A 12,718-nucleotide genomic window follows, 5' to 3' on the forward strand; every position below is an offset into this window, starting at 1 on the left:
CAAAGTGATGGTTTACACAACATTTTTGTGCAAACTGTCCCATGGTGAAAATTAAGATTTTAGTCTATAGCTTTATTTTCATATAAAAATGATTTTAATAGTTTTGTCTGTAATACTGACATTAGTGTCTGCTGCCTGTATTTATCTAGAGATCTTTACATCCTTTGTTGTTATAAAGTTTAGTATTGCATATCTTAAGTTACAGAAATCAGGGGGTTTTTAACTCAAAAGAGATTGTTGAGAAATTATGGGGAGGATTTCACACTTGAAACATTTGTGTCAAAATATCTTTAACCACTTGGCCTAAAATTAAAAATACCAAGACACGTTTTGATCCATATAAAATGCACACTTCTTAAAGCATGCTTAATTTAAAAAAATGCTTATATCTGCATTTTTAAAGGAACTTTTCTCTTACATAAATTAATGTAAGAAATGTGCATTTTATGATTTCACTGTGAATTCAGTCTCTTTCCTTATGCTATTATTTATTTGCTCAGTAGTAAGAAACACAAGTATAGCCAGTCATCATTTATTGCCTGAAGTAATAATTATTCTCTTAATATACTGTGCTTTTTAAAATTTAGAAATCTCATCTAATTTACAACCTTGATGGAAACCAAAGATGGGGATATATTTATGCTGTAAATGAAGGGAGTACTTATTACTGTAGATGCTAGTTTGCAGAGGTAACAACAGTGGTGAAAACAGCAGAAAAAGAGTTAGCATGGGTTAGCCATCCAAAATCCCTATAGACTTTATAATCTGTTTTGTGCTGGAGGATGGGACCCTTGCCATTGCATTTCTGTGAGGTAACAAGGATAAGAAATGACAATTACAGTAGTGTATGTTACCATTGTAGCTGAGACTATGACTTGAGTATTGATTGCCTTGATTTCTGGCTCCTCCAGTTCCCATCTCCAGCTCCTTCTTATGTTCCTGTACTACATAACCATCTCTCAGTTGTGCCAATGCAGTTGATTGTGGATTATAAGGTAAATTTCCCTTTTTTTAGAGAGTGGATATGTTAAGCCAATAATGCTGCTGTCTTTAATGTATTATCAAACTATGGTCTCATTTCGCTGTGAAAATATAACCTACATGCAAATTAAGTTACTGGGACTCTAGAAAATCCGAAAAACATTATATGCATCCTGAAACGACAGATACAGATAAAAACTCGCTGTCGGGGAGATTTTGAAGGGATAATAACTCAGAAAAGGTAGACTTCCCCTTTACTACCATATTTTTCCCTCGAATAAATGCCTTCCTTTCACTCTTTCAAGGGCTCAAGAACAGTAACCACTTCAGCCTAGTTTTCTAGATTCATCATGTTATCTGAATAATCATGCAAATTAGGTTGATTAGAAGTATCACCCCTGCTGGAGGATGATTTGCATTACTGAAGTGCCATGTAGGAAGTCTGTAATGAGATTCAGGTAGTAATGGGTGTAAAATACAACAAATTAAACTGAAGCAGGACAGCAATATAGAGCTAGAAATAATAGTAACTATTAGTAATTACTAATAGTAATAGTAACTAATGGGGACCATAAAATGAAATATTATGGAATTGCAACAACCTAGTCACTCGATCCGAACTAGAATAAGCGATTTTTTTAGAAGAAGCCTCATTTGTAAAAACTTAGCTATATCTTAATACAATGTTTATCTTGCAAATGTGGAAGCTCTAATTGGGTTGATTGGATGTTACATTAATATAGATGCTAAGCACAAGTGATGAGTAAAATGTTGGAAGGTGATGATTACATTTTTTAAACATTTGTACTTGCTTTCTTACGTTAAGATTGATTTTGTATGAGACAGATGTTTATATTAGGCATAAATACATAGGTTAAAGTAAATAACTTTAACTATAGGGAATATTAATACTATAGGGAATAGTAATATGTGTAGAATACCGCCACTGTTAAGAATTAAGTCTGTCAGGCAAGATTTGAGAAAGGCTTCAGCTTTTATAAGTTATAAGGAATAGACAAGGCAGATACAGTTGTGTAATAAACCCCATGAAGCTACATGTCCCATCTAGGTAGCTAGAAATCTAGGTAATCTGTTTGCCAGTATAAATTCTGTGTATGGCAATTCCATTGATGATTATTAAAAATATTACAGCTGTAAAATCTTGTAAAGATTTAGGACCAAATTGCAAAAATAATTACAATTCTTAGTGATATTAATAGTTCTATCAGTTTATATGAGCACAGGAGAGCAATATGGAATTAAATTAAGGCATTCATTTAAATAATTGCAGGATTACAGTCTTTGGAGAAGCTTTTGAAAATATAACTAAAGCTTAGATTGTTGGGCATGAGCATGCTGTTTTCAAAGAAAAGTGAGTAATTCCATAGATCACTGGAAGAGATATTAAAGGATGTGCTTCAAAGTCATCACTGTTTATTTCCCACTGAATTTCACCATCTCACTGACTGCTCCTTTTCAGGGACACATAATATAGACTTGCTAGCATGTGCCCAGTTTCGGTAAATTTCAGCCTGACAACGGCTCTTAAAGAAAAAGTTGTGATTGCGAAGACCAGAAAAATGAAATGAAAAATGAAGAGGTAAGACATTGATTACAGTTAACTTTTTTAATATTTAATTTGGCAGTTCTCATTATCTCTTACTGTACAGTGTATGAGGTCAATTAGGATTCAGTTGATCTTGGAGTCAGTTAACAATGCTGTTTATAATTAGATAGAGGAAAGGGAAAAGGTTGATGTTTTCTCTCTCTTCCTCGTTAGGACTGGCTGACTGAGCCAATTTTATTGCTATCTTAAAGGCAGTTAAAAGGTCATGTGACTGTTTCCTAAATGAATTGTTTTGCAAAATACTGTTGTCTTTGTAAAGATCCTCTATTGTTAGGATGGATAAACTGTTCTTATTAAAATTTTGAAGTATGCAATTCATCCCTTTAATAGACAAAGAAAAGCACGTGAATTGTTTTACATTTCACACTCTTACCTAGGAACTGCAAGGATTCAAATTTTAAACAACTGTGTGCAGCTTTGCAGAATCTGAACGAAAGAGTTCACAGAATCAATCCCAAATTTAGTCTCGAATTTTTATCTTTAACAGCTACTAAACAGTACTTTCTATGAAGTAATATGATTGATATGAATAGTGTCAGACCTTTAAAATCTTTGCCCTTTTTTAATAAACATTCATGATAGCATGTGCATAAAAGTATTGAATTAGTGCATAGTATTCTAAGATCTGTTAGCAGGTAGAATTGACATACATTTTAACAGCCTTGAAGCTACTTTATGAATTAGCCTACTGTATACTACTGTGATATAATGTAAATAATCTTAATTCATTAATATTTTTGTAATTTTAGACATAATTCTTCTGTTAATATTGCAATACTTTTTTCATGTTTAGTGCAGCAGTGACTCCACTAATATGAAAGGTGGAATGGATATAACATAAAGATGTAATAATGTTTTTACTTTCATAACTCTTTTTTGATAATAAGCAATGCATATGCATTTATATAATGAGTATTGTATCATATCTTATAACAATACTAATAGAAGATAAAAGAGAGCAACCTTCTAGTTCAGTAATTTGAAATGAATGTGAACTGACATTTGAGAGCTCTTGATAGAAAAAAAAACCCTACAAAAGATAAAAGAAAGAAGAAGAAACTGTAAATGAAACACGAGAGGGAAAGTCCCAACAGTTCTAATTAAAGACATTTCAACATTAGAACTGCAGCATCCACCCACATGTCATTCTTGCATGACATGTAACAGAAGATCATCAGTTCTGTCTTCCTTGTACAAAATATTTTTCCTATAATTGTTTATCAATAACAGCAAAAGTGAGAGTTTTGTGTAATCATATTCATAAATAGCACAGAAAAGCAGTCATTATAGTAAATCTGCATGTAACCAAAAAGTGATTCTTAAAGCAACTTTCAAGAAATGCTGCCAGCCGCCTATTAGTCAGTATTTTACTGTCTACACTGCTTTCCTTCATCAAGTAGGAGATAAAGGAGCAGCCTGGAGAAGGTAACTAGCTCATTGCATACGTAAAAAAAGTAAAATGCATGTTTCCTTTATTTCACTCAGAGGACCGAAGTGAAAACAAAAAGCCAAGCATATTCATGACAGTGGCAGATGGTGCCAACCTTGCACAGCTATTTTCTTTGCTTATTGGCTACTTATACTTTTAAAAATGAGAGACAAAGCCAGAAAGCTGTGGTTCTAGAAGAAGATAATGAAGTCTCACTGACATAGGTCATTGTCCTGAATATCATCCAGATTTGTTTTGTGTTTCTATAGAATTTTTCTCAATTTCTCTTACTTTGTATTTTCTCTAGGAAACTGCCTAAACTAAATACAGATCTCATTATATGCACACCAATATTAGACAGAGTTTGAGATAAGGTGCAATAAATTTGCCTGTACCATTTCAGAAATATTAAATTATTATATTCTTTAGAACTCCCTTTTTTATTTCAAAGAATAATATTAAACTGACAGTAGTCAGTATCTTATTAGTTTAACCACTGTCAAACGATGAGTGTGGATTTTGAATTGTGAATATCCAGTTCTGAGAACTACATTTACTGTGCCGAATCATATGAAACAGCTTTGAAAAAAAATGAACACTGGATTCAGAATAGAGCCATTTTTCCAAGTGTCTAAGTAAACATCAGGAGGTTTTTGAGTACTTTTATTTATTTTCTTTCCTACCCAGAAGATTCTGTATAGTATGGTCACAGTTTGATGCATGTTTAATGAAAATAAAAGCTACAGCCAAGTTAGAATGAAAGAGAAATTCTACCAAGGCCCCATTTATGATTATTGATTCTAACACTCTTTCAAACAAGAAAAATCCAACGGAGAAATGAACATCTTTTCAACCAAGTGAATGAATCACACTGCCTTTACAAAGGATCTAGGGAATGGATAGGAGAGTTTAGGGCCACAACACCGAGACCGAATGATGCTTTTCCTAGCCAGGAATGGGACCAGTCAGACTCCTATTAAAGACAAAATTTCTTTTGCAGCAGAAGAAGAAAAGTCAAGCAAATGAATGCTGAGCTCAGAGAGAGCCCTCACTAACAAAGAAAAAGTATCACTGTTGTTTCCAGAGCAGAAAAACATTATATACAAATTTTGTTAGCCCTAATAATGAGGGCTAAAGAGATTTTTATTACCATGTAAAGAATCACAAACTTGGATTTGTGATTCTTGCGTCTGGAGCAGTGCTCTACTGCTAACTGCATTATAAACCTGTATGCTTATGCTGATGTGACTGTGTTACAAAGGAGACTATTCGCAAAGAGAAACATCAGGTCATAGAACCTATGATCCTTTCATATTTGTTTCAAATAATTTTTTTGAAATCGGAAAACTCTATGAGATGTTTATATTTTAGTCTTAACCAGTTGCCAGTTTTGATCGCTCATGGTCAAAGAATGAAACAGGGTCTTATAAGTGATACGGCTTCTCGAAGCTTATACCGTGAGATGCATCATCTTCTAAAAAGTTACAATTCCAGCTTTAATAATCCCATTTTACCTCTTACTATAAAAAATAAATCAATCAGCTTTTTACATATAACAGACATCCTTGTGCTACTCTCTTTCCTCAAAGTTTCTTTGGACTACATCTAATAGATCCTCAGCATACAAATGTTTCTAGCAAAAACTGTAATCAAAGATTTAGTTTCATATTCTGGGATTCGTATTCTGGGACTGTGCTGTGCTGTAATTTACTATTGTGTCCATCTTTCCTCATCTGTTACCACTCTTAGTTATGGGCAATGCCACCTTCCCAAAGTAGGAGCACAGGGAGCACAATTTTGTTCAACTTGCCCTTGCTACCCTAGTCCTGCAGCCTGGTCTTTAGGTGTTTGCTAATCTTTGATGGCACAGCAGAGAGGATGTGTACGAATCCTCTTTACTTTGCAATCTTAGATGTAATAAAGGAACACATGGCTGAACATTGCAGTAATGCTGATTCCTGGAGAAACAGAAAAGGTTAGTGGCACCTATTCATTGGATTTTTTTGTTGATGTTTATCATTACTATAGTCTATTTTATGTTGAAAATTAACGCATTCATTTTGAAAATTGTTATCCTCCACTAAGCAAATGTACACATGCAAAGATACAGTACAGAGAATTATCAGAAAACCTTGACAACAAATCAGCCAGTCTTCCCATCCCAAGCCTATATAACGTATACTTGACTGAGGTGAAAAAGGCAAGATAGGTGACAGTCCAGACAAACAGAACCACAAGTGTATGTTTTAGAAGTAAGCACCCATGTAAACCTTAACACTAACAGGAACTTAGCACATTTTTATGCAGTTTCTCTAAGTTAGTAATTTCATTCCTGCTTGTTTTTTTTGTTTGCTTTTGCTATATATTTCTTGATTCTATCTTTTCATATGTGACTGTAAAAAGGCCAGTTGAAGACAAAGAGAGCTTTTAAAACGTTTCTTATATATAGGGTTAGGTGTGGATTATAACACATTCTTCCTGAGCAAAATTATCAAATAACTGTCTTTCAGTTATTAAATTTAAAAGGAATGCAATATTCATAGAGTGACTTGAAATGGAAAATTTAAAATATCAGAGAGAAATAATAATTAACATTAAATTTTACTGAAGACTTCCAGAAAATGCATTCTGGAGCAGAGGGAATTACTTGGGAGTTCTGCTGATGAAACAATATGTTGACTTAGTATTATTCATATTGAAGAATGTGAGATAGAAAGCATGGTAATCCAAAGTTCATGAATAGTGAGGTAGTGAAAATAGATATATTCACGGAATATATATATATATATATATAATATATATATAATATATTCAGTGAAGATATTATATATTCACTAGCTATAAATTCATTGAAGAACAATGACTTTCTATTAGACAGCACATGATAAAATGCACTTGCTGGGCCTGAGCTTATATTTTTGAGGCACACAAATTCTAATTGACTTGCATAAGTAAAGAAAAAGCAAACTTCGACCCTGCATTTTCCATGACCTTTGGTTCATGTCAACTTTATGGTAATTACCAGTGTCTTTGAATAGGCAAACATATGCAGTCTACCTCCTTGAATCACAGAATCACAGTATTCATTACTACATAGTACCGGATGTTGGATAAACAGTCCCCAGTCCATAACACTGGTCCATATTATTGTTGCTAAAATTAATGAACCTCATCTGAAGAGCCATTTTTTTTCTTTCCAGCAGTATAGTGGATCTGGGCAAAAAATAAAAATTAACAGAAGCTTTTATGTATTAAAACCAGAGCCAGCTGGCTGCCTTGGTTAGGGAGACCAAATGCCAACAAAACCAAAATCTTCATTTGCTTTGAAGACCTCATGCTGAATGAGAAGCTGTTGTTGAGTGAAAGATATTCTTTGCAAGTACATTCATTTTCTTCTTTTTGAACTCTCAAGGGAACAGAAAATTTAAGCAATAAATTTTGCCTGTCCCTTTGAGATCAGAAAAGCTCAGAATATGCATACTTTGAAGACTGAAGTTGATCAAAATGAAGCATTGAAGCTATGAAAATGTACAGACTTCTGACCCTATGAAATACTGAGTTCATTGAAAACTACACTAGATAGTTCCTGATGCAGAAAGCTGTATGAAATTTGTTTGTATTGAGCTCTGTGCTGTTCAGCAGGTTACTTTGCAAAGTGGTTGATGAGACTGTCACTTGTAGCCCTTGATGTAAAACTCACAAAGCAAATATTTCTCAACATGCCCTCCAAGCCACTTTTTCCTGAATATGGGTGTTTAGAGTTTCAAATCTAGCCAGCACAGAAAGAGATTTCTTTATTATGCACAACTCTGTCCCTGCATTGGAATAAAAGAAACAAGAAGTCATTGTTCTTGATAACTTATGTAAAAATATTGCCAAAATTGTATATTGCCTGTACATGTTAACTATAGTTCTCTCTCTAAATAGAGCTGTACTTTTTCTGCAACAGGAATTTATTCTAATACTTTTATACTTTTCTCTCCTTAGCAGTATAATAACTACTGTGTCATATATATAGAAATTACTCCCAAGAATGTAGCAAGCAGGATTCACACATTTAAATGATTTTTTTTAAAAAAGCTGAACTGTTTCCAAATTCTTCTATCCAAGCATCACTTAAGAAACTGTTTGTTCAGTTCAGTTTCATCTCTGCAGCTGCCAAACCACTTCAGTTCTGCCAGCTCTGCTCTCTGATTGCAAAATAAAGGGTGGTCACTTCACAGTGTATGCAAGAAATATTGTAATTTTGTGAAAATTATGACATTTAAGAAATCCTTTCAATAGTAAATTGTTAGGCTATCCTGCTACTTGCCTATTTAGCAAACCCCAAAAAGAATCTTTTATATTCAGTTTTCCATACTTCCCTGTAACATTAGTGAATATAGTATACTGGGTTTGCATTTTGTAAGACTGAAGCACTTTGCTGCAGCTTACATTCAAAAATGTTTTTGGAGCATAATAGTCTGTCAAAACAAATCTGTTTTCCTCATTTTTGTGTGTGCACAATGGTGTCCTGACTACTTTTTGTCCATCTCTAACAATATCAATAAGACAATAGTAATTGCAGAAATTAGCAGTTTTCCTTTTTTTCTTTTTTTTCTATCTCCTTTTTTTTTCTCCCTAAAATCAGAGGATATGTGAAAAAAAATTAATCAAATGGACCCTTATTATATGTAAAATGTTGCTACATAAATGCATTAACCATTTTCATAGCTCATGTCTGAAGATTGGAGTCTCCTGTGTCCATACTTTGTGCAGAAACACAAAGGCATAGTACATAGGAAACCACAACCTGTTTTATTAAAAGGAAATGCAAATAATTGCCTTACTGTAATACCTTGCCACAAACATTTTTTTAGTTTTCAGAAAAGTAATCTCAATGGTTCATTAGTCTCTAAATAAAAGGTCCCCACTTGATATAAAGTAAAATACATAAATATATGATATTGCTTTTAATCTGAGATATAATTTAAAGCAAAACAGAGAGGGAAAACCCAGTAAGTATCTTACTTATAATTTGCTTAAGTTCCAAGCAGTTTTCTTCTCAGGAAAATAATTTGTCTTTGCTGAAGAATAAATTAAATTGTGCTTAGAAATAAAAATGGAACAAAATATTTGAGATTTTTTTTTATAGGCTGTTTTTCTCCCAGATAATAAAAATATTTAATTTTAAATGGTGATCCGGAAAAGTTGTTAGAAATAACAAAATACCAGAACACAAATTTCTGCAATATAAAAGCAAAAAAAGGAGCTTACTGTGATTTTTTTTTTAATGGAACAAATGTAAAAGTTAGAATTGTTACAGCATTCTGATTTTTCCTGTGACTAGCATTTTATCTTATTCAGGGTATTGTTTCTATCAGATCATGTTCTGTGTTTTTCCCATGCTGACCTGTATTTTGCTCGGTAGGAAATCTCTGCTGAGAGAGACTCACTATGGGGTGAGGAAACATTTCAAGGGCTACTTTTTGTTCACCTTGCATTATCACTGTGAAGTGTTAAAACTAACTGTAAGGCAACACTAAATCATAACAGTTGAGCATTGCACCCACTTTCTACTTAATGTGTATTGTAATTTACATTAATTCTGAATTAGATCTGATATGAATAAAAATTATAGAAATAGGTATTGCACTTTTTCACTAAGAGTAGTTTTGAGAGGTACAGTCAGTTTATTTTTCTTCATATTACCCTCATAGACAGTATTTTATATAATTACTAATACTGAGAATCAGAAGAAATGCTATCATGCCTCTTACATGGGATATTATGTAAAAATTAGCATTTGTTAGTCAAATACTATTTTCTCATATACTTGTGCAGACCCGCTGAACTGAATATATGCAGAGATATGTCCTTTAGCAAATTGTTAACCCAGAGAAATATATCCTTTGCAACAGAGCTTCATGCCAATCGCCACTTCAGTAAACACTGCCACATCATGATGACTGTTCTCCAGGAATTAGCAATGAGTTTGTTTATAATCAAGTTTATCAATATTTATAAAGTACTGTACTTAAGGGGATAATATATTGATAAAATACAGTTCTAAAATGCATTACATTTCCACATTATATTTAATGGCTAAAAATACATGTAGTGGGTGTGGAGTAATAGGGGCCATACCCCGCCCCCACAAACAGTTTCTTTATCACCCCATCTGCTACCCCAAATGCTAACTCTCAGGAACACCACTGCTTTGCAGCATGTTTTATTATTCAAGCCTTGGTGGGAGGAGAGCTGCAGAAAGAAAGTGTTAACTGTAGAGAAAGGGAGGGTCAAACCAAGACCCAGAATAAGCTATATTGCTCCACTAATGCCAGGACAGTGGCACAAACTTCCGCTGGACCTGAACTGGCTACTAAGTACCATTAAATTAAATTAAAACCTGCTAGAAAAAAAAGGAACAGTGAGAAGGAGGTCTAAACACATTTGTCAAAGAATTAATAAAGAGGCTAAAGGTATTTACGTAGGCAGGGAACATATGGAAGAGGAACAAGGCAGACTTTGAGAAGAAATTATTTAGCTTCATTAAAAAAAAAAGCAAAACAAAAAAAACAGAACAAAGATAAGGCTAGGGAAAAAATTAAATAAAAAGTTTACACGGTTTTCGTACTACCTTTCTATTTTTCCAAAAGGAAGAGGGAGGTTGGGGCCTGATCAGACAGAAGTCAAGCAAAGATTCTTTTTGCTTTGGATGGGGTACTTTGGAAAGAAAGAAATGCTGTTAAATAAAGATCAAATAGTGATGAGTGTTAATGGGGGTTTAAGAGACAAAACGTCCAGTTTGAAGCACTTATTGGCGATGTCTACACTATCATCACTTGCCAAAAACATTTCCATCATTGTGCAATGGTTGAGATTTATAGCTGACTTCCAGCATTTTAATCTAACCCAGCTCAGAGCAGGTGAGGAGATAGCTGAATGTAGTTCATAGAAATGATTTTGGAGGTGACAATATTGTTCATAAATGTAAGTTAAATTCAGTAAACAATTTAATTTGAAAAAAGTTGGGGAAAAGCAAAAGAAAGTGAGAAAACTGAGAAATAGTCACAATTTTAAAAATGGATTTTTTAGCTTAGTATTTTCCCTTAAAATTTGATCTATTTCTAATTTAAAACTCTATTAAAATGGAAGAATCCTGAAAGGGAGTAAAATGTTTTGGTTTAGGACAATTGAAATTGTTTAGGACAACACAAAATTAATTATGTTTCTGGTTATGGAATTCCATAAAAATTCCATTCTTTATACAGCTCTCAACTAGGTAATACACTTATAGCCAAAATGACTAGCCAATATTCTGCATCTCTTTGGCACATATCTATTAGAATGTGAAGTTGACCATATGAATCTTATCTTCTTTCAAAAAATCCCATTAATTTACAGTGATTACATAGAGGTCTTCCTTGAATTCTATCAGAACAAACGAGATATATTTTTCATATGCCCAGTTACAAGCCAGACAGTGTTCCCTGAACAGGCACTCTATTTCTTGGTTACTGGTTTACCATGAGAAGTTATTATTTGCCATAGTAAGTTCATTTATTTTGAGGTTTGTTGGTGTTTTGTTTATTTATTTTTGGTTTGTTGGTTTTTTTTTTGGGGGGGGGGGGCGTTTTGTGCATTTTTTTGTTTGGTTTGGTTTTCTTTTGGATTTTTTTATTAGTTTTTTTTGTCGGTTGGTTGGTTTTGGCTTTTTTTTTTCTTGGTTGCTTTCTCCTGTTTTTAGGTGTTATGTAGGTGTTTATAGACTAGACTGACCTTTGTGCTAAATTGTACAGTATATACCAATATATCCAAAGGTCACTGGTTTACTAAAAGGAAACTAGTTCCTGACCTTGAAGCAATTGTTCCTCAATCTGGGATGGCGAGGAATGAAAGCATCATAGCAGAAGTATTTTCTCATATGTACTTCTCTGCTCCTGTAAAGACTCTGGAGAGTCAGGGAGTCTCGGATGATGAAGAATCAAGGTAATGGTCTATTTTTATTGCCGTCCAACAGAATTCAAGACAAAATAGACAATCTGTATGTAGAAAAACCAAAGGCTGCTATTAGAAAGTGTGGAAGTTTGTGTCTTGGTGTTCAACTGAATAGGGTCCTGTTAATTTAAACATGCTTCAGAGCCTTTTAAATTTTCTGTCACTGGATAATCAAATCCTGGTATAATCAACTCAGTTTTCAAATTTCCAAGCTGAAAGATTCCATGCTGAAAGATACTCAGCAGTGATCCTTTATGAGGTACTATAAAAAGCCAAATTCTGTTTTATCTGTGTGGCCTTTCCTCAAGAAAATTTATGCTCTCTTACTGGTTAAAATGTGTTAGCTGACACTCTTCTTTACCAGAAATGGCTGTGGACTGAGTCATGATCAAGGATGGGATATCTTATATTGGGATGGCTGCAGTAGCTCCCTACCCACACTGCAGGAACAGTTCAGACTCTGATGTAACAGCTACAGAATTGCAAATAAGAGCTTGGCATTTGTGTAATAAACTTTAGCAGTTCCAACTACTGCTTTGTGAGAAGCAGAGCCAGCTCTGTAGTCAGGGTAGGAATCTAAGAGAAGCAAGAAAAAGAGGGATACAAAACACTGAATCTGCCTGAACTGAAACTATTCCCACTTGTGAATCAGATCCCTATGGTGTCTTGACTGTTGTGGTGGGTATCCAGTAGGACATTTT

The sequence above is a fragment of the Chiroxiphia lanceolata genome, chromosome 7 (genome assembly GCF_009829145.1).
Source record: "Chiroxiphia lanceolata isolate bChiLan1 chromosome 7, bChiLan1.pri, whole genome shotgun sequence".
NCBI lineage: Eukaryota > Metazoa > Chordata > Aves > Passeriformes > Pipridae > Chiroxiphia > Chiroxiphia lanceolata.